General features: G+C 40.7%; 1 non-coding gene and 1 pseudogene across 1 annotated transcript; both read right to left on the reverse strand.

Annotated features, from left to right (window-relative positions):
- Positions 1–23977, reverse strand: part of LOC121144976 — a 115006-nt pseudogene that overhangs the window by 74524 nt on the left and 16505 nt on the right.
- On the reverse strand, positions 15244–15353 carry LOC121145206. Its single transcript, XR_005881986.1, has one exon. It is a non-coding gene; the product is annotated as a U6 spliceosomal RNA (small nuclear RNA).

The following is a 23977-nucleotide window of genomic DNA, read 5'->3' on the forward strand; positions in this document are numbered from 1 at the left end:
TTCTCAAGCCACAAGCAAAGAACTAGAAGGGAAGTGGAGCACCCGGGACATGAATTGGGTTTGTTGAGGTTCCTTACTTTTGCACATGGATGTCCTCCAGTGTTGGGCATCTTCATTCACCATGGGGCTTGGGGTCTTAGACATGCGGCTCTGTTATCAGATCTCAAGCAGGTGCCAACATTATTGCTCTACCCCAGCTTTTACAAGCTTCACCCATCTGCATCACAAAAGGGACAGAAGAAAGTATACTAGTTACATGAGATGGGAGATGGAAGAGTGGGGTGTGATCTGCTTCAGGGGAACCAAGTGGCAGTATTATGAGATTAAACATTTTTTTTTTTCTGGAAAGTGAAACCTGTGCCCTATTTTTATATCACTGTTTGAAGTTGTGCAGACATGCTGACATAATTAGCATTCCATACTTGTGTGATTTATTGGGACTGATCAAAAAGCATACAGAAATACACTAAAATTTACATTAAGAGAATAAATATTGCAAATTTTCAAAAACTGAAACTGTTTCTTGTGTTTGTAAATTTGCTCAAATTGCACAAATCCGTCATAGCATCACGCAAGAATAATCTGAGCTCCTTTACATTGCCACTGTCTACTAGCTTCTGCCAAAAAATTGAATATAAATATAGTATTAGAAAAAAATTTTTGACATTTGTACTGCCCTCAGTTTGTCTCTTCTAGAATCAAGAATAAAGAATAGTCTCAATTTGAAAATAGAATCAGGTGATCTAAAAATTCCAGAGGAGGGCAGCAAAGATAAAGACAGCAGGGTTAACTCAGGTGGAAGTAACAGGGAATCTGACTTAAGAATTCCATAGTCTTCACAAAGTTAGGCAGTTCTGTGGTGGAGCAGTTATATTAGGATTATGGTAGTAGCTGGTTTTGCTAAAATAAGGAGAAACAAAAGCAAAAGCATAGAAAATTATTGTGTCTCTTTTGGTCTATTTTTTTAAAGTACATGTTAAAGGCTCGTATAGTTGGTATACTCATAAGGAATATTACCACAGAATCAGTACAAGTGGAATATGCTATTTAAAATATGCAACTATTTGGGCCTTCCGCAATGGCTCAATTGGCTAATCCTCCCCTTGCCTGTACTGGGATCCCATATGGGTGCTGGTTCATGTCCCAGCTGCTCCACTTCTCATCAGGCTTCCTACTTGTAGCCATTTGTGGAATGAACCAGTGGACGAAAGATCTTTCTCTCTATGTAGGAAAAAACTACCCTTCCAATGAAAAATAAATGACTTAAAAAAAGATGTGCTTCTCAATAGATACATTTTGAGTGCAATCTAGGTGATTTGTGTTAGGTAACTGGGATGTATAATTTCATTGAAAAAGCAGTACCTGATTCTTGATTTCATAAAAAACAAAGAAAAAACTCCCCTTGGTGAATTACTTACTTTGTCTGTAAATTAATGTGACCTGATCGTAATACCCATCACAGCTTTGACATCACTGATTTAAGCTCTGATATGAAAATTACATGAAGTTATGAATGATAAGGCAGAACTTGGGTCAATTTTAAGCATGGTCCTGTGACAACATGAAGTTAGTAACCATTTCATAACAAAAACACAAAATGTTAAAAAAAACAGGAATGTTATTAAATGCCCAGCTTTTGTTCTGATTTGTGTCAATGCCATTAGAAGGTAGATTCTTCTGGGCCTGGCGCGGTGGCGCAGTGGTTAAGGTCCTCGCCTAGCACGCCCACGATCCCATATGGGCGCCGGTTCTAGTCCTGGCGGCCCTGTTTCCCATCCATCTCCCTACCTGTGGCCTGGGAAAGCAGTCGAGGACGGCCCAAGGCTTTGGGACCCTGCACCCGCGTGGGAGACCCAGAAGAGGCTCCTGGCTTCGGATCGGCATAGCACTGGCCGTTGCGCTCACTTGGGGAGTGAATCAACGGACAGAAGATCTTCCTTTCTGTCTCTCCTCTCTGTATATCCGCCTTTCCAATAAAAATAAAATAAATCTTTTTTTTTTAAAAAAAAAGAAAGTAGATTTTTCTGGTGAACAAAAGAAAAGCACACTAAAGAAAAAACTTGGGTAGAAACATGTACAAAATCTATATCAAAAATATGCCTCACAGAATTTTCAATTAAAGTTTCTTGAACACATGAATAAAGATGAAAGAAGTTATTCTAATTTCTTCTATAAAAGCCTTATTTTATTTATTTGAGATACAGTGACAGAAGTGAAGGTTTATAGGAGGACTGCCCCCTAAACCAGACCACGAGTCCCAGGAACCCCAAATCTCAGAGGTTCTGGGCAGACTGGGAATGCTGTAGGAAGCCCACTTCCTGCTGGCATTGCGGGCAGCCTTGCTGGGAAAGCATGCCTGGGACGTACGAAGCATCCTCACCATCTTTTCTTCTTCTTTTAGTGATTGTGGCCTAAATGTTTATGAGTATAAAGTTTTCTTGTGTTCCTTTTCTAGTTAGATCTGTTTGTTTACCGGTATTGGTTCCTGTAAGTCATGTTTGCTTATCCTGTTGCCTGAAACCTGGTGGTTGTTTCCCAAATTCTTCGTAACATCTCATAGGATAGGAATGAAATAAAACATATCCTAAGCTGTGGATATCTATCTTTGCAAGTTTAGCCATTCACAAATTCTACCAATGAAAGCATTATTATGAGGCGCTGCTGACATATAAAATGCTTGACAACGGAAGAAGAAAGCCAGTGAACCCACTTGAATAATATATGGATTGACATGTCATTTTGATTTGTAAATAGGAGCAAGAAAAACATCTCGAAGCAGTGCTTTGGTCAAACAGTGTCATCATCCTCATATTACTGACTTTTCCTTTTGTCATTAAAAAATGACAGCTTTATTAATAAGTGAAGGAAATTGCTGCTGTGGGTTCAACAAGCCAGTTTCTGGTTTTCACTTGCTATGTACACACTCACGCCTTTAAGGAAGAGTTTCTGTTTGTGCATCGCTTGCGAGTCCAAGGCCTTCATGTGGTGTTGTTCCTTGGCCAAGTAAAATTTGGCTGGATGCAAGTCTTTGTACTTTGTGCATGATGTAACACCTTTACTTTGCCAATCTTTATTATTCGTGACTTTTGTGAACAAAGCTTCATTTATTGATACAACTGAAGCTTAAGTTTATAAATACACATTTTGGACAAAGGAATGTTGCCTAAGTTAGTGAAACAAACATCTTCTTCGGCCAAAGTTCTTGACAATGTGAGAACTGTGCCAGAAATGATCATCTTGTAAATAAATGGAGGAAAATCCATTATTTTTGCTTAATTCACAGAGATTCACTCAGTTTTTATACATGTGCTCGCCTCAGCAGCACACACACTCACTTCTTACACAGCGTGTCATGATTAGCTCCAGTGCAACTTAAGCAGAAGTTTCATCATTTTGGAATCCTGCAAAATGCCTTCTGGGTAGTTTGAGAAGAATTATTTCACTCATAATATGACTTATGTACAGATTTCATTTCAGATTTACTCATTCAGCCATGACATTTTTATGAAAAATTAAGGAAATCTTTATTTCCAGGTTCTGTAATCAGTGTGGCAGATGTTGCTTTAAAAAGCAAAAAGAAGCATGAGGAAGCAGGGAAGGAGGAGTAGAAGGAAGAGAAGAAGAATCCTCCTCATTTCGATTTCTTTTGACAGACAAGCTGACACTTGGGCAATGTGGAATTCCTACGGCTCGGAAGACGTGTCCTTAGATGACTTACACAGTCCATTTCTTTGCCTCCAGCAATCTACAGACATCTAGGAAAAAGCAATATGTTGGAGATTTAGACCTGCCGGGAAGAAATTAAGTTCACAGTGTGGATTTTCTCTGCTTCTGAATACCAAGGCAAAGATTGAAGAGGCAGATGTCCTTAAACACTTGTTTGCAAGGTCACTGTGCGTGGACTCAGTAGTGGCTTCACCTTAGGAATTCTAGGCCAGAGCAAGCTAATGCAGTTCAAAGAGTCTTAAATTAGTGTATTTCAACTCATCCTCTCTTGCATAACAAGGTGTGCAGTTTTTGTTTTTGTTCTTTATTTACTGTGGGTTTGGATGCCTATAAAAGACAACACAAAGGAACATCATGGTGCCGGACACGTGGTCGGCTCATTGGGATGCAGGAGGGATGCTGGTGTCTGCTGTTGTTGTCTGGGTGCAAGTTCTGCTCCAAATTCTGGCTTCCTGTTCTTGCATGCCCTGGGCGAATAGGGTGATGCCAGCTGCGGCTGGGTTCCTAGTACATTTAAGGTAGACTTACACTGAGCTCATGGTTCCCAGCTGGAGCCTAACCTATTCCTAGGTATTTTGGGCACATGGGGCAGGGACTGGGAAATGTAGGGTCTCGAACTCTTGTTTTCTCTTTTTGTCTCTTGCTTTTCAAATAAATAAAACACTTGATAAAATACATCATATATATTTAAATTCACAATTTGAACTTCCTTTTCAATATCTCAAAAGTCATCCCTTCCCCTCACACCTTCTGCATTGTTTGATGTGTCAGGTATGTCCAGGCAACCAGAAAGTAGAACATAGGGGATAAAATCTCAAACCCCAGCAGGTAAAACACTTCAGAGGATCTGGGCAAAATAGCAGAATATGGTAAATTAAATGCAGAGACTAAACCATGGTGATGTATTTTTTAGTAGCATTTTCCTTCCTTTTTAAAATAGTTTTTTTTTTAAGATTTTTTTTAATAGCTTTTTTTTTTTTAAATTGGAAAGCCAGATTTACACAGAGGAGGAGAGACAGGGAGAAAGCTCTGTTGGCTGATTCACTCCCCAAGTGGCTGCAATGGCTGGAGCTGAGTCGATCCAAAGCAAGAAGCCAGGATCCTCCTCCGGGTCTCCTATGCGGATGCAGGCTCCCAAGGCCTTGGGCGGTCCTCGAATGCTTTCCCAGGTCACAGGCAGGAAGCAGGTGGTCGGGATTAGAACTGGCGCCTATATGGGATCCCTGCAAGTACAAAGTGAGGACTTAGCTACTAGGCTATCTTGCTGGGCCCAGAAAGGCAGATATTAAGAGAGAATGAGAGACAGAAACACAGATCCTCTGTCTGCTGGTTCGAAGCCAGGAGCCTCTTATGGGTTTTCCACACTGGTGCAACATCCCATCAGGGAGCTAGATTAGAAACGACTCAGCCAGGATGCAAATCAGTGCCCATATGGGAAGTTGGTGCTTGTAGTAGGTGGAGACTTCTGATATGCAAAATATTCTTTCAACATATTACATTGAATCTTTAGAGTAATGTAAATGACTCTTAAGATCAATCTAGACATTTCCCAAAAGTATATATATTTTAAAAGGCAAGAATCTTATCCAGCCATATCTCCCAAATTATTAAAGAAAACTAAAAGGTATGAAAGTGAGAGATATGAGAAAAATCTTCATTAAATGTTGATACATTTTTTGTATTCTCTATAATCCTTTTTCACATTTAACTATATTTTTACTAATATACATGTATATAAAAAGTAAGATGAAAGCAAACTCCCCAGGGAGAAAAAGAACTCCATTAGACTTTCTTTCATACTTTAGTAATTTTCAAAAAATCTTTGCAATTTTCTCTGAAAACAAAGTTTAGTGCTTAAAAAAAACATAGTCTTATAGTTTATGAACCATGAATGCCTCAAAGATGCCCCGCTATGGAAACAGTGAGATTGTAACTTGCATAAAAATTCAACTGTTTAAGGTACAGTTTTTGAATTATTTAGATAAATACTAAAAAGGGTTTTGGAAGCTGATGCAAATTAGCCAGCCATTTATAACCATCAGACGTGCCTACTAGTGTTGCAGAGTTGTTCCCAAAGTATTTGCTTGGTTTAGTACAATCTAGAGAGGATGAAAAAAACTTTGAGAATGTCTTTGGAGATTAGAGGAAAAGTGGAAAAAGAAGCGAAAGTGAATAGATAGGGTGAGAAATCAGGTGTAAACATTTTCTTAATAGCAGCCTGGAAAAATTGTTGGCTTGACACATCAGCCGCAGTGGCGAATTGGAGAGTTTAAAGAGGGACATTGTCTTCCTTTTTATACAGCTAAATGTTATGGCCACAGGCTCCTCTGTAAGTGGGAAGTCAAACCAGGGCATTGGAAGGTAACTAAAACTTCCGGTCTTCTGCATTTTAGTACTGTTCTCAGTGGAGCACTTGCCAAGGTGAAATGCATCAGGATTCGAGAGCTAAACCTCTCCAGCACTTGCTTTGTCCTTGGGGTCTGAAGGCAGCAGAGCACATGGTACACCGTCAGCCAAAGCTCATTTTAGCTTAAGCGATTATGGTTGACATGTGGCTGGAGGTTATACCTGCCTGTGACTGTAATATACATGTGCATACAAACACATAAATGCCTTGAGGCTGTGAGTTTAGGTCTCTTTGTTGTTTGTCTTTCACTGCTTGAATGCCTTCCCTTCGTCCTAGCCAGGAAAAAAAAAAGACATTCAAATGTTGAAACCACTTTGTAATCACATCTGTGAAATTACTGAATCCATACTGTGTGTGTGTGTGTGTGTGTGTGTGTGTGTGTGTGTGTGTGTGTGTGTTTTGGATTTGGATTTTGCTTTTTATTCCAGACCAGTCAAACGAATGGGGATTCAGTGTGGAATTACCACATCCTGATGCCAACGCCTTTGGAACTCACTTAAGTAGAATCAGTTACGGGAGGTATCTTACAGCAGCAACTAGACTAACAGGTTAAAGTCCAGACAGGTTAAAAAGCTTTACTCTGGCAATCTGAGTCCAAATTGGGAATTAGATCTCAGCATGATGGTTATTCCTTGCGTTGCTCAAGGTTTTGATTCACTTTCCTTTTGCAGAACTCCTTTCTGGGGCAAGAAGAGTAAAGATGTGTTTGTCAAGTACTTGATCAACTACTTCCACTTAAACTTTTCCCAGACTGATGAAAGGATGGCCTGGATTTTAATCTAAGCAGCAGACAGACATTGTGAAAATACACGTTGAGAAATGGTTATACAGTTGGGCTCTGGGCTTCATTACCTGTAGGCAGTGCCATACAGAAAACACTTCAACACCTCAAGTTTTCTAACAATTTTATCTGCAAAATTCACATAATAAATTCAAAGAATAGAAATATAAAGAAAGCATATTCAATGTTTTTGTAAAGATAGTAACTTTTACAAAAGATCTATTTATTTATCTTTTATTAGAAAGTAAGCTTTACACAAAGGAAGAGAGACAGAGAAAAGATTTTCCACCTACTGGTTCACTCTCCCAGTGGTTGCAACCTCAAGAGCTGAGCAGACCTGAAGCCAGGGGCCAGCAGCTTCCTCTGGGTCTCCCATGCGGGTGCAGGGTCCCAAGGCTTTGGGCCGTCCTCCTTTGCTTTCCCAGGCCACAAGCCTGAAATGGACCTGAAATGGAAGTGGTGCAGACCTGATACTTGTGTATGCTTGCCAATACACATGGATCAGGCTGGGGTCCTATACCCATTGGTTTGTGTACAAGACAGGGCTAAAGGCAGAATTGACCCAGCAATTTGAACCACCAGTATATGGATGAACTGATTCGGGCAACAGACTGAATTGGGCCAAACCTTGTATTGGCAAGCATACACCAAGAGGAACAGTAACCCAGTCTGGCTTTTCCTTGATCCAGCTCACATGAAGCCAACACGTGTTGCAGCCCTGCCTGGTATGGTCTGCCCCATTCCAACTCACACTCTCCAATGAGAGTGTGATCCTGGATGGGCGCCACACCCTGCTCCTCCTGGCTTTACCCTTCCCCCCGGGTCCCATGTGCGCTGGTTGGGTGTTGTGGCTTGGTCTGACATAGCCTGCCTCAACTTGGGATTTTCCAGTGGGCCAAACCAGGCCCACCCCCAATTCCAGCTCACACTAGTGGGGGCTACAGCCTAGCCTGGCCCAGCCAACCCCTATTTCCATCCCTCAGGTGAACTGGCATGTGTTGCAATTGAAACCAGCCTGACCTACACTCCATTCTGGTGCTCAGATTCACCAGTGGGTGATATGAACTTGCCTAGCTTGGTTCACACCCATTCTGCACCAAATGTATACCAGTGGGTAGTGTTGCCTGGCCTGGGCTGGGCTGCTCCCTACTGTAATTCTTGTGCTCATCTGGAGACACTGAGTCCCAGCAGAGGAGTTCCCCAAGCTTTTCCATCAGAACCTCTCCCAATGCCAGATGTCATACACTTCGGTGGGTCCATGGGCCAGCCCTACTTAGTACGCGTCCTGTCCTAGCAGGAAACAGTGGCCTTTCATGACTGGCCTTCAACCCATTCCTGTTTTTATTGTTGGGTGTTACAACCCAACCAAGCTTGGTCCACACCCAGACATAGCTCACACCTGGTTCAGTAGGGGCAAATTCCTAACCTAACCTGACCTACACCTACCATGGTTCTTACGTGTACCAATGGTGTTAGAGTCTAACCCAGTACAGCCCATGTCAGCCCCAGTCCACAAATGTGCTGACAGACACTGTAATCATATCCAGACCAGAACACAGCCCCAACTCTGGCCTCTGTGCTCACCAGTGGAAACTACAACCCAGCCAGGGAATCCCTTTAGCTCCCCAACCAGGCCTATTCCCAGCCATAGATCTTGCATGTGCCAGTGGTTACTCTGACCCAGCCTGGCATAGTCCCTCACCTGTCATGGCCTTTGGCTTTGGATGCTGTAGCCTGGCCTGACCTGGCCGGTCTCCAATCCCAACTCTCACTTGCAGAATGTGGAGCCTGACCCTTCTCAATCTGCTTTCATCCCTGGCCCATGACTGCCTAACCTGGCCTGACCTGCACTCTAGCCTGGTTTCTGCACTTGCCAATGGGCTGTGGTTTGCTCAGCCCTGCCTGGTCTGTCCCCTTCCAAAACCAACCCACATATTAGCCAACATTTGGAGATACCTTGGCTAGCCTGTCTGACCCCAGGCCTAGACCATATGCTCACCAGTTGGAGCTATGATCCACTAGGCGAGTTTCTCATATTTCTCCACTGGACCTACTCCCAGGCCCAGATCTCAGGCATGCCCGTGGGTATTAGTTCCTTGCCTGGCATAGCCTGTCCTTCTGTCTTGGCCTTGTATGAGCTGGTGAATGTTGCAGCTTGGCCCACTCCACAACCTGTTTAAGATGCACATGAGGGTGCTGCAGCCTGGATCTGCCCTGACTATTGTTGGTTCCTTTACCCATGGGTGATGGCAGGTTCCATGGTCACACCTAACTTAGCCCATCCCCACACCAACTCTTGAGCTAACCAGCAGGATTTGTATTTCCACAGGACTGGGCCCACATATCCCCCAGAGAGTCTACCTCTGGACCCTGTTCTTTTGCAGGTTGGTTAATGTTATGGCCCTGCCTAATATGATCCATCTCCTATTCTGACATTCAGTCAGGTACTGGGATCCAGCCCTGCTACACAGATCCCCAGCCTTAGCTTTCATGTGGGCTGGCTTGTGGTGATCAGAAATGCTCCATCTAACAAACCCTATTCAGGACTCAAATGTGAATCAGTCTGACCCATACAGATCTTCCAGTCTTTCCCCTCCAAACCACCAGGTCTCAGTCCCCTTGCTTACCTGCAAGTACAGTGACCCTGTCATTGGGAGTCCCTCAGAATTCATTCCTGGCCTACATGTACAGTGGCCTTATCCAAGGATGTCCTTAGGCAGTAATTCCAAGTTCCCAGAGCTCACTGCCAGACAGGCAGAGGGTAGAGCACACTGCCAGTTAACTCTCTGGCCTCCCACAAGCCCAAGATGGCAGCAGTAGGTGAAGCCATCAGGAGTGACCTGAACTCCTGAAAGATCCCTTCACAATGAACTTACTTTGAAAGGAACAAAATCTCGGGCCTTGGCAAGCTCTAGACTCGCTCATCACTTGGCAGTGGTGACCTGAGCTAGGGCCCTAAGCATTGAGTGCAACCTAGCTCAGGTACCCCCAGTAGCCCCCACACTGCTGGGAGCTCTCCCAACCCAAGTCTCAAGGTCGAACTCCCCTTTGCCCCTCCTGCCAAGAGCTGTCTGAATGTTTATATCTCCCTTCCCATTCATACGTTGTAATCCTTACTCCCATTGTGATGGGGCCAGATGATAAAGACCTTATGAACAGTATCCTAATGATTTGGATATATACTTTTATAAAAGAGGCTGGACAGAGACCTGTTACCTCTTTCACCATGTGAGTCCACTGCAAAAAGAAATCCTAAGAACCAGGAAGCTGTACCTCATTGCAAGCGACTGCTTACAAGTTATCTTGGCACCCCTTAGCCTAGTCAAATTAATGTTAGGGTCAGTGTTGAGACATTGAGAGTTAATCCATCATTTGCCACTAATTTGAATTCCAGCTGCTTGGTTTCCATTCTAGCTCCCTAATAATGCTCCTGGAAAAGCAGGGAAAGATGGTTCAAGTTCCTATGCCCTTGCAACACTCGTGGAGCCCCAGAGGTCAGGGCAACTTGCTTTGACTTGACTGACCCCTGGCTCTTGTGGCCTTGTGGGGTTTCTACAACGGGATGGAAAATCTGTCTTGTACCTTACAAGTAATACACAAACAGAAAAATCTTTAAAAAAGAAAATTGGCATAAAAAGGAACCACCATATTTACAAACATCAAAGTCTGAATACCAGTATCTTTGCACTGCCTGGGAAATGCGTTTCCTTTGGCATAAGGGAACTTCTAGAACATCCGAGTGTAGCCCTGCTGACTGCTTCTTCCTCATCCTACAATGGCTGGATCTTCAGTTTGCTTCAGTGGTCTTCTCCCTCTCCGTGCTTCCTTTCATCCTAAAGGAAGTGCTTTCACATGAAATTTTCCAACAAACTTATAGACTTAAACATTGTATTCAATAATATAAAAACAGATATAGTTTTAGTATGTGACATTCTTCATCTAATCAGTTTATTTCATTGTTCTATAGTTTGCAAACAGAAACTCAAATTTTATTTGTAAGATTAACATTGGTTCAGTCAGTAATGGTTGCAAATTTTATCATTTTAATGTAATGTTATGTATTTTATTGAATGTTTCCGTTACATTGCAAAAAAAGTAATTGACTGAATAAATGCAGGAAACTGAATAAAATGTTACCATGATCTTTCTCTTCTTAAAGCTCACTTCCTTCTAAGTATTCACAGGATTTTTCTGTGTTGAGACTTTAAATGTCCAAGTAATTGGAAGAGATTTTTAAATTTGATTGAGAAACCATTAAAGTTACTTCTATGTGGAAATTTTGCTGTCTTATGTTGCATTTTTTATTGTCAACAAAATCTTGCGATTCAGAGTTACTTAGAGAAAATAGTATATCTGAAAATATTATTAAAACTTTACCATCTGTTTGCTTTTTCTAACTGAAGATTGTTTTTTCAGTAAAATGCATGTGGCTCACAATATCCACTTGGTGACATAATGGAAAGCAATTTTATCATGACAGAAAATGAAACATTTTACAAGTTTTTGTGGGTTTTATTATTTCATTGACAGAGGTTGGCATATAATGTAAAATAAGTTTGATTAAATTTGAATATAACATTAACCTTTTATCCAGTTTTATTTCTTTTTCATTTTAGTGTTAGAATAGCACACATTAAATTTTAAGAAAATTGTTATATTTTCTGTAAAGCAGTCTAGTCATTCTCTTTCAAGACTTAAGTTGGGTTTTCTGCACGCTCCCCTTCCTTTGGTCTTTGGAGCTAACTTCATGTGTAATATTTTAATTTCTAAGGTGCACTTTCTTCTTGTCCATTAATTTGCTTCTTAAACTTAGTTCTGTGCTGCATTCAAATGCTATTTCATTTCAAGTGAGTCAAAAGAAGATATTCTTGGGCTAGGCTGGTGATTTCATAATTCCATGGCTCTTACTAAAGGAGTAGAATTACAGACTGCTCCAAAGTTAAATGTTACAAAAACAAGAATCTGCAGTTTACAGTACCACTTTTTACTACCCATCTTTGCTACTTCTTGCAAAAGTCCTTGAATTCTCGTACTTCAGTTTTTAATGTTTTATTTTTATCCATAATATAGAATCATGGTTGTTTAGTAAGGTTGTTGTATGATTCCAAAGATGATGTTCTTGGACCTTGTCCTCAGTTTCACTAAAAACACAGTATAACCTTGTTTGTTTTATCGCCTTAGAAACTAATTTCCAGTGATTATATATACACCTGTATCTATATATGTGCATACTCTGCTTCTACATCTTTGCTGCCCTCTGTCCGTCATCTACCTGGCAATCATCTCCAATCTATTTAATGTGTGTGTGTGTATGATGTTTATTCTCCATATAAATCAGTTAAATATTTGGACTGAATTTGCCCATAAATGTTTCATTTTCTGTACTGATGTTTAATTCCTATTTAGAGTAAATTGGAACTATGAAAAATGCCAAATTCATGAAGTTCTCTGACTGATAAATGGTTGCATTGACAATCAAAACTGTGAAATCTGACAGCCTCATCCCGCGTTGACTTTGGACAGGTTGCTTTGTTTGGCTTAGGTCTCGTGTACACACAGAATGAAATGAGTTCCCAAAGAATGTTTTCTTTTAACTCATCTTGAAAATACAGTTTAATTCTGCACAAACCACCAAATCTTGCCTAGCTTTCGTCCAAATTCATAAACAGGCTTAATGTTTCCTTAAAATTAACACTTGGTTTTACTGTAAGTTCCTGACCTTGTAGAACAAAAAGTCATGAAATTGGCTTCACCTTCAGCTTGGAAGTCAAGCCTATGTTATGCGAGTTCCTTATTTCCATAAAAATATCCTGTTCGCTTACTGCCTAGAATTTTTCAGAAGTCAATGTTACTTAGATGATTAAAATGTTAAACATTATTAATGTAGAGGAAAAAAAGGGACATTGCCTTAATAACCAATGCTAAGACATCTCAGCATTTCCACGGGCTTCTGGTACAGCAGAGAAAGGACACAGCGACATTAGCAACAACTAACATGAGAAATCAGTCTGTGAGCTCAAAAATTGATGAGTGCTCTTCCAGTATGTCTGTTAAAGACAGTATTACTATTCTCACAATGGAAAAGAAACAATTTATATTAAGGAAATTATATGTTCCTTCATTACTCAAAGATTGCTGTCACACAATGAAGACCCTAAACAAATAATCTTTGCAAATTTTTATGAAACAAAAAAACTATTGTATAGAGACAGGGATGAACATTTATAATTCATATTTCTGAAATTGCATATAGAAAGTCATGTCTTGAATAACACTGCTTCGATCCCAATTGGTATATAATTAACATTCCTCTGGAGCATAAAAATCTCTAAAAGGAAAAATAATTTTTTACAATATATATATTTTTAATTATTTACATTGCATTATGTGACACAGTTTCAAAGGCTCTGGGGGTCCCCCAGTCTCTCCCCATACCCTCCCCCCATGTAGATTCCTCCACCTTGTTGCTGTATTACATATCAGATTCAGTCAAGATTCTTTTATTGCAAGCATATACCAAGCATAGGGTGCAGCATCTTATTGTCCAGTTAAATTCAACGGTTACTTGGGGAGACTATCTCTGGTCTGAAGGCAGAGCTGGCAGAATATCATCCCAATCAATTAAAAGCCACAACATAACATCAACGACAATTTACAACATTATGGATTTAATTGACATGGTATTGAGTAACCAATATGTTAAAAAATGCAGGCTTTTAACCACATCCTGTGACTACTTCATTGACATTTCAATTTTAGTTTATACACAGAACCGGCTGCTATACACCTTGAAGTGGCTATAGGGTACTATTCAGCTGTCTCGTGTCTATTTTCATTTTAGTATTTAGCAGTTTATAGTGTTGAAGCATAATTTTGCTGAACTTGGCAGATTTTATGATAGTCTAAACTGGATTATAACTTTAACAAGGCATATGTCAACAATTGAGGTTCATAACAGTTTTAGGAGGGGTGTGCAGAGAAATTTTTAATACCTTAGTGAGGAGTAACTAATCTTCGTGTCCTACCTAGTAAGTTATTTATGAGTCCACACTGACCGTTTCCTATCTGGTTCTAAGCTTTCCTTGTTCTCTCTCTAATTTGTGTGTGTGTGTGTGTGTGTGTGTGTGTGTTTTGGGGGGGTGGGTGGGGGCACTCCAGAGCAACCCTGATGGTCATTGCAAGAGATGGTGGGGATCCAAAGTTGGAACTAAGTAAGGACCAGAGAAAGCTCCTCTCCCTAGTCCCAAAGGAAGTTTACTGTTCTTTTTCTGCAGACCGTTCAGGGTTTCTGGCTGTTATTCTGATGACCTTGTATCCTGCGAGCAAGAATTTAGGCTGCTTCCACCCTGTGTGGTAGATCCAAACGGGGTGAATGACCTCAGAGTTCTCGGCCTCCGAAAGCACTCCAATTCCCTGTGGTCTGTTTGGCAATTGGGATGTAGTCCTTGGTGCCCGTACTGATAGTCCTTGGTGAGGATCCGGGAGTCTCTAGGGCTGGGATAAAAGCCTCCTCCTGTCCCCCTGCTCCATCTGGGGTCTCCTATGCTCTGTGCATATGACCTCCTGTTAAGTGGTTGTCAAGATTGCTCTTGATTTCCCCTGTGTGTCTTTGTAGTTTTACTATTGTCTAATGCTGATTTGAATCTGTTGTATATGATTTACCTGTTATGTTCCTGATAGGTTATACTTCCCGTCTCCCTCACACATTCTAAGGAGATGGAAGATTCCTCTGCTCTCCTGCCCCATTTCCGAGTAGCATAGGGTCTTAAAAGTATATTAGGTCGGGCCCTGCAGCATGGCCCAGTATCTAAAGCCCTCTCCCTTTATGTGCCAGGATCCCATATGGGCCCCGGCTCCAATCCCGGCTACTCCACTTCCCATACAGCTCCCTGTCTGTGGCCTGGAAAAGCAGCAGAGGACGGCCCAAATGGGACCCTGCACCCGCGTGGGAGACCCAAAAGAGTTTCCTGGTTCTCAGCTTCGGGTCGGTGTAGCATTGGCCATTGCGGTCACTTGGGGAGTGAATCATTGGATGGAAGATCTTCCTCTCTGTCTCTCCTCCTCTCTGTATATCTGTCCTTGTAAAAAAAAAAAAACAAGCAAACAAAAATAAAAACACAAATAAATTTTTTTTAGGAAAAAGTATATTAGGTTTTACAATGTTTTGATGTAGACCATAAGCAGTCTGACATTGATTGTTGGTTCATTGGTTACATCACAATATCTTATTGCATGAGAATTACAGTTTACAGGTACTGTTTTTCAGATTGACATCATTTCATGTTAAATTAAAGCAAACATGTGTTATCTAACCTTTTGGGATTGTCTAAAAATGTGAGAACACTTCACCAAATTTGTGTGTCATCCTTGCTCGCAGGGCCCATGCTAATCTTCTCTACATCGTTCCAATTTTAGTATATATGCTGCTGAAGTGAGCACAGGATAATTTTTATATTTGAACAATCATTGATCTTTTTCAGGTTTCGCTTTTATTTGTAATAGTTTTCCCTTGAGTAAAGGCTCAATACTGCTACATTTACACTATTCGTATTTTCTACTAGCAAGTTGTACTTTTATACTGATTTAAGTCCTTTTGTTTTAATTGTATGTTTATGGCAATATGTCTATTTTTGCTGGAATGTATCCATTCGACTGTTAATATGTTCGACAGACTACCTGGATTCAATGAAACATTGTGTGCTGTTTTTTAACTCAGTGTAATTTATCCCTAGTGTCTTTTCAAAACACTTAGTTTTCTGAGAAGCTGAGAGTCAGAAGGCGGGGGGTGGGGAAGCGGAGAAGAAGGGAGAGAGAGAGAGAGAGAGAGAGAGACAGAGAGGGTGAATATAGGGTCTGGGCCAGAGCCACATCTGGAACTCAGGAACTCCTTCCTGGTCTCCCATGTGGGTAGCAGGAATCCATTTACTTGAGCCATCCTCCTTTGAGGGTCTGTATAACCAGAGAGCTGAATTACGAAGCCAGAACCAGGTATTCCAATGTGGAACAGAGTATCTCAAGCAGAATCTTAAAGCTAGGATGTACGTCTGACCTTAGCGCATCTGAATTTTGTAAACATATCCTGATACCCTTTATTATTATCACTTAGACTTATTTACTCCATCCTTCCTAGAAATTATATAATGTTGTTTAAAAAAATTATTGGCTAATCCTCCACCTACAGGCACTGGTGTGCCCTAAAGGCATCAGTTCATATTCTACATGCTTCAGTTTCTATCAAGCGCTCTGTGGCCTGGAAAAGTAGCAGAGGATGGGTCAAAGCCTTGAAACTCTGCTCCTGCATGTGAGACCAGAAGAAGCTCCTGGCTTCAGATCGACTCAGCTCTGGCAATTGAGATCATTTGGAGAGTAAACCTGAGAATGGGAGGTCTTTCTCTCTGTATTTCCGTTTACTTGTAAATCTGGCTTCCCAAACAAAATAAATAAATGTTAGAGATCTGAAATTATATTTTTTTAAGTGTTAAATTATCAACTTGTCTGGTTATAAAACACTTTTTCTTAAAGACTATTATCACGTGGATGTTGTGAGATGTAATCTTACTCTTTAAAACTACGTTTTCTTTTGATCAAATCTTTAAATTGATCTCTGTTGATGTATTTTTATTTATTCTATTTATTTATTCTCAAATACTGTAATTTGAAGGAATTTTCTAAAAGTGTTCATTATCCTTCCTTTCTGGGGAGAAGCTCATTATTTGGAGGCTGATTCTCATCTTTATTGATGTGTTTGAATATCACTGATGCTCCCATGGATGTACTGTTTTATTTTTCCCCATTCAATATTTATTTGATGTTTCAGTCTCAGGTTATTTTCTGAATTCAACACTGATCTTATTCAAATTTTGTTTCATTGTCCTCTGATTACCTTATGTCCTCTGATTTGATGCAAAACCATTTTAATTCTTCATATTGGAGGCCATTTTTTACCTTTAAGGATTATATCAATTTCTTCATAGTTGGGCTGCTTCTCCCAGACCTGGAGCTGGAGCTGGGCTCTTGTGTGATTAGTCTGACAGATTTCTTGTTTTCAGTGCATTTTTGTGCGTTCAGCAAATACTGATGGCCAACCAAGCCAGTAACAATTTCTTCAGTAGTATGAGGATTAATTTACAGGCACACTACATCCTAAGGCTATTGTAAAGGAATCTGGGGGCAGGTATTGGCCTGTTAAGACACTGACAGAGGCACCTGTGTCCCGACACAGAGAGGCAGTGAGGCTTGCTTAAGCAGGCAGGTCTGTGCAGCCTACGTGAGAGACCTGGATTCTGTGGCTTTCCCCACCATTGCAGACCTTTTGGGAATGACTTATCCAGTGAGAGTGTTCTGTTTTCCTCTCAAAAAACAACAGCAAATCAAAATGAAAATACTGTACCATAGAACCTGAATGGGAAAAGTCTGCCAGAAAGCAACATTACTAATCCCTGTGCACATTTAGAGCTGTGAAAGATGATGATAATAATAATAAATGATGTTCATTGTTTTAGACCAAGTTTGTGGTAGTTTTTAATAGCTAGACATAACTGGAGCAGTAAGTATTTTATTATGAATTAAATCTGATTGCACTTAGCAAATATTTCTGATCTTGTGACTGCTTTCCTGAAGATTACTAGACTGACTTTGTATACTGAAAGAAAAGTCAAATATGCCAGGGACGGGGGAAGGAATGACAGAAGACACTAACCCTAACACCCTTGTCAAAAATACATCTCACCTGTGGGCACATTCTAAGCCTGTGGAATAAAAAAATCAAGACCCGTGCCAAGCATGACTGAAAAATTAAGATTTTCCAAAATCCTGTCCTGGCATTCTTGTTCTTTCAAACAGCTCCCATGTACTTACACATCCCAAACACGCAGGTGTATAATTTAACTTGTATTTCAGCCAAAATATCTAAATGGGGAATATGGCAAATTTTAAAATCTACATCAATTCTTTTCATATGTGAAATGGAGAAGAATGAAATCCTTTTGATTTTGTTGCAATATTCCCTACATACTTATACGTTTTTTAATTTGTTGAACAACTGGAGTTAAAACCAGCAGCCTTTTTCAAATACCAGGCAGTGTGTTAGTTTCAGCCATCCAGACACAGACGTTGGTTGAGGTGCTTGCCCTGGCTTCAGGAGATGCTGTGTGGTGGGTATTATGATGTCGGTGTTTTTGTGAGCTGTTCTAACAGGCAGCCTCTGAGACAGCAATGGCTGCACCAAAGTGTATCTCCTTCAGCGGTTCCCCTCGACTGAACTGATTCACTTAACACGCGGAATTTTGGAACTAGCTGATAATTACCAAGGCATAAATCACATACAATCTTGTATTTATTTTTGATCCAATACACTAAGGAGGAAAGACACAGGAAATCATGCTACCATTTAAAGCCATTTTCCTCATTCAGAGATGATGTTTGAAATGATTCAATCTTGAGTTTGCTTTTAACCAATATTTAATAAAAGCAACGACTTCTGGTACTTCTTATTTGTAGGCACTGTTCAGATAGATTATTTAGTTTCCACAGCAAACCATGAGGTAGATACAACTGCATCTATTTTTTTTTTTTCAGACTGAGAAACTATTGCTCTCAAAGCTTAAGTGGTTTTCTGAGACCACATAGATGAAAGATAGCAGAGCTGGAATCCAAACCATACAGTCAGTTTTCAAGGCTCTTTCCTTACCCCGATGCTGCGTGTTCCACATTTCTGTCTCTTCTGAGATGTATGATCTGCATATCATTAGCATCTTGCTTTGAGATACATCTTTGTAATCCCCGGAATTCCCTTTGTTCAGATTTAGCAACTTGTTTTGGAGACAGTCTTTATGTAAGGAGCCTTTATCAATGATGTCTATACAAGGGTCTTTGCCCTTTTGGTAAGTTCTGCCAGATGTGAATGCTTGCCACGTTGGGGCGTGGGGTTGCTGCCTGTTGGCTTACCAACTTGATTGGAATTTTCTGTGCACATGTTTCAGCTATTACAAATGAGGCATTTTCTCAGCATGTCGATGCCCTGTATTCTTGGTTCATAGAAAGGATTTGGAAGCTTATTTTGGGCAGAAGAGTAAATTCACATTGGAGTCTGAGCTAAAAATAGAACCTTGCCGAGCTGATCCTCACTCTCAGTGTGACATCACTGTCACACCCATGTGTGTTCTATAATTAGCTGTACTCAGGTAAAGAGGGGAGTTCCCTGCATTGGCCTCACAGGAGGACCGTGTATGTGCCCAGACATCTGTTATCCATGTCACATCACACTTCCTTCTTTCTCTTTTACTCTGATTTCCATTAGTTGTCTCTCTGCCCCTATAAAGTTGCTCTGAAAAGCTCCACTTATCTTGAGAATCCCAAGGTTGCAGCGGCCATGGCCCTGTCACTAACACTCCCTTTCTATCCCCATGGTGCCAAGGTGGCTAGGATCTACTCAGAGTCGGAAGCAAGGCCACACTCCCTGCTTCGGGCCACTCATCTCCTCGTCTGTGGCTTCGTTATCCACAGAGACACAAATAGTTTTCATTACAGTTTCAAAAGCTCTTGCCAAGCTCTGATCCAAGGGCAGAAGAAGGAACAGATAGGCTTTTGCCCATTCTTTTTTTCTTTTTTCTAGACTTTTCTCTTTCTTTAATGACTCAGCTACCATAGACTCCCAGGCACATGAATTGAAATAAATTTGTGTTGTAGTTAGAGGTGAGTATAGGGGCCTGTGCTGTGGTGCTCCTGGTTACACGACCGCCTAGAGCACCAGTGTCCGAGTCCCTGCCATTCTACCTTTTGAGTCACCTGCCTGCCACTGTGCCTGTGAAAACAGAGGAAGATTGCTCAGATAGTTTGGACACTGCACCCACACTGGGGACACAGATGAAGCCCCTCACTCCTGGCGTCAATCTGGCCCAGCTCTGACTAAGGTGGCAGTTTGGGAGGTAAGCCAGCGTATTGAAGATCTCTCTTTCTCTTGTTCTCTCTCTCTCTCTCTCTTCCTTTCTCCCATTCTCTTCATAATTTTGGCTTTCAAATACATTAATAAGTAAGTCTTAAAAATATAAGCAGAGAGGGCCCAGTGCAGTAGCCTAGTGGCTAAAACCCTTGCCTTGCACCTGCTGGGATCCCATATGGGCGCCAGTTCTAATCCTAGCAGCCCTGCTTCCCATCCAGCTCCCTGCTTGTGGCCCGGGAAAGCAGTCCAGGACAGCCCAAAGCCTGGACCCTGCACCCGCGTGGGAGACCCGGAAGACACTCTGGGCAGCTGTTTGGATCAGCGCAGCTCTGGCTGTTGCGGCCACTTGGGGAGTGAATCATCGGAGGGAAGATCTTCCTCTCTGTCTCTTCTCTCTGTATATCTGACTGCAATAAAAATAAAATAAATCTTTAACAATATATATAAGTAGAGGAAGTTTCTTCTTTACTCTGCGTCAAACCAGAAATGCCTATTTTATTATTAAAAATTTGGCTACAGCAGTCATGTAAAACAATTATTTTTAATATTTATTTACTTTTTTATTACAAAGTCAGATATACAGAGAGGAGGAGAGACAGGAAGATCTTTCGTCCGATGATTCACTCCCCAAGTGACCGCAATGGCTGGTGCTGCACCGATTCAAAACAAGGAGCTAGGAACTTCCTCCAGGTCTCCCAGGTGGGTGCAGGGTCCCAAGGCATTGGGCCATCCTTCACTGCTTTCCCAGGCCACAAGCAGGGAGCTGGATGGGAAGTGGAGCAGCGGGGATTAGAACCGGTGCCCATATGGGATCCTGGTGAGTTCAAGGCAAGGACTATGGCCACTAGGCTACGGCTCCGAGTCCTAAAACAATTTTTAATCACTTCACTTCATGTGCTCCCTACCGTCTTATGGACTTTACCATGAGAGGAATTGGATGCCATGAACAGGGAGTAAGAGAGGAAGAGAGGAGAATATGGGGTCTCCATGGCCTGATGTGGTAGAAGATGCTGGATGTGACTCTTGGCAAATGCCTGAAATTTAGAACAAGGAAGTCATTCATGAAAACATGAAATTGAGCTTTTCTCCCTCTGCCCGTGGCTTCCCCCTCTTCTCTCATTGCTGTTTTCTTCTCATATTGTTGTGACTTTCTTACTATTATATCATGAAGTGTAATATCCATAGTAAAAATTAAAATCTAAAGACTGAGGTTGTATCAGAAAGTTTGTTAGTGAGTTGCAGCATTACTCTTCAGTGTATGATGATAACAGAAGCGCTTTTCTACCAATATTTCAGAATAGACAGCTTAGGTTTGTTAGTATGACAGTAATTCTCTCCTCAGTTAGGACAAGATAAACCCATAGAATAACCTTCGGAAAGTATGAATTGATTTTAAATAAATAGAGCCTAATTAGAAGAGTAATTTAAAATATTCTGACTAGCTTTGTGCTCTGGTTCTAGTTAAAGAAACAGAACAAGAGGAAGTAAATTGGTGGTGGTGTTGCACTTTCATCACTTACTGATTAATTAGTACTTCTTTTTCTTTTTTTTTTTTAACCATCTATAAAACAAGTTTTAGAAGTCGTTGATGATTCTGGTATCACCAATTAAATCAGGTATGGAATTACAAGCAGTTATGTTAGAACATCTGGACTAAGATCACACTTAGAAAACAGAAATTTGGTAAGTGCCCCATTAGCTGCCAAATGTTTTTTTGGGGGGGATTAATATTCCAGGTAACAATAAGAAGTCAGACCAATTTAAATAAAATTTAGCTACATAGAAATGAGGAGTCCCATTATTATGAGATCAACCACATTGAGCATGTTGCCAATGAAATGTTCCTGTCCTGGAGTGAATTGTCGAATGATTATTCTACCTTTAATGACCCGTGTAATGGTTTTTGTACTTCTCAGATAATTGAAAAACAATATGAAACTCACCACATTATGGCTTATTAGCAACTGACAAACCTAGGGCTCCTAGTAGACTGCCTTTGTGTAAATTCCATCTTTACAAGTCATCTAGGAACTCAGTTTTTTTTTTTTTTCCTTCTGTTAGAATAGAACGGAGTGTATCCACGCACACAGGAAGAGGACTGAGGAGTCCAAGGCCTTGGAAGCATACTTCAAACACAAAAGCGATACGATAGAAATTGAGAAGCATTACTAAGAAGCTTCACAAATAAGGAAAAATGTTTTAGGCCAGCTTCAACTTAAAACCCCTTCCTGTTAATAACTATAAATATCTTAGCATAATATTTTAAACATCCTTCATTTATACCCTTTCAATGTGTTTTTCATGAAAACCCAAAAGGTCTATTAACTCTTAAGCACACAAAAAGGGTGTGTCAAATTGTTCTTTATTACAAAGCTTCCTGTTTCCTTCCCAATGTCCATGGCTCATTAGGTTTGTCTGCTACAAAGAGCATTCTAGTGTTGTAGTGGTTTAGTACCAGGCTATCCCCTTTCCAAGGATATTTCATTTGCTTGCCTACTGAGAACTCATAAGCGAGTCTTGAGCTGGGAATTGTCCTCTGCTCAAGTGACAGACCGCTACCTCCTTGAAGGGACAGACTGCGTCTGTGTCAACCACATGGCAGTTTCATCTTTCCTTCTACAGTCCTGCTTCCCTTATCCCCTCACAGGGATTGTATTTGGCAGAACCCCCTGATGAATTACATGCATCCAGCATTGTTTTTCAGAATTGGTTTCCTGAGGTATTTAACAAAGACATTTGGTACCGCAAGTGATTTAAGGAAGATGTTAAAATGTCCCCTCTGCTGGACTGTCCCCTCAGTGAACAAATGTGAAAGTGAGAACAGTCTCTGTGAAATTGTGCCGGTGCAATAAATACCAATTTTACAAATTTTTCCAATTTTATCAATACTAAAATGATTTTAGCATGTAAGTGGCAGAAATGCAACAGCAGGTACAATATCTCGTGTTTAATATGTACTTGCAAGGTTTAGAACCCAATTTAAGGCACAGTACAGAAGCTAGAGGGAAAACTTCACAGTACAAACTTTGATCTTCTGCAACCCAAATAAAGAAAAAAAACCTTAATACCAGACCTTTACTTAAAAGGAAGTAGAGCTCTAGTTGTATAATTGGTTGAATTTTTAACCTCTTCAAGTCTATCCCAACAAGGTTACACCCATTTGGTGCTCTCAGACTTGGGTTGGGTACATCCAAATCAAAACTTTTAAAATTTGAAATTCCCTTCTCCTCTTCAGCATTTTGGGTCTTTCCACTCCTCATTACTGATGCTTTAACTCAAGGTAAGCTTTTCTTTCACCCAAAGATAATTCATAGGCTTTGCCTTGCAAGCCAAAACTTCACATTCAGGGACTACTTATCCTTTTCTCAATTTGGGGGGGTGTCATCCTGTCAAAAACTAGAGTAAAGTAAAAAAAAATAGTAATACGTGACAAGGTACATTATGGGCATGCTAAGGGGAAGAAAGGGTCCTTATATTGAAGAATCTTTGGACAAAACATAAAGCATAAAGAAAATACACTAGTTTGGCTCTTAAGAATTCTGGTTCAAGATAAACATAAAATTGGGTTTATGGAACTTTATCAACACCACAGCACTTTCCTATGATAAGGAGTTTATTGCCCTGACAGCGATTCTGGAAGTTATGGCTAATATGACATGATGATGAAATCAAAATATTTCAAGCTTTTAGAGCAAGTGATTGGGTTTAGGGGGAATCAAAGCTGGAAGACCCACACAGCCTTCTGCACTGTGTATTAACAGGAATCTGGAATCAGGTACCAGAGCCACACAAGCAAGCCAGATGCTCCAAATTGGGACATAGGCGTTATGACTTGTCTATTAGCTAATGGGCCACATGTCTACCTCTTAAATACAGAAAGTAAGAGAAAGGTGTGGAAAATTAAACAGTTTTGATGTTCTTGCTCCTAAAAAAAGAGAAAACAGCTGTGTATTTTCTTCTCTCACCATGAAACAGAAATTGAGAAAGATGCAGACTTTATGAAAACATTACATTTTTGAAACGATGATACAGGCTTTTGTGCCATTTCTGCTGTTTGCCCTAGGATATCATGCCTTTGCCAGGCTTGATGTTGGACTACAACTCCAGACACTTACTACTTGAT

The sequence above is a fragment of the Ochotona curzoniae genome, unplaced genomic scaffold (genome assembly GCF_017591425.1).
Source record: "Ochotona curzoniae isolate NIBS_2020 unplaced genomic scaffold, NIBS_Ocur_1.0 scaffold_3208, whole genome shotgun sequence".
Lineage (NCBI taxonomy): Eukaryota > Metazoa > Chordata > Mammalia > Lagomorpha > Ochotonidae > Ochotona > Ochotona curzoniae.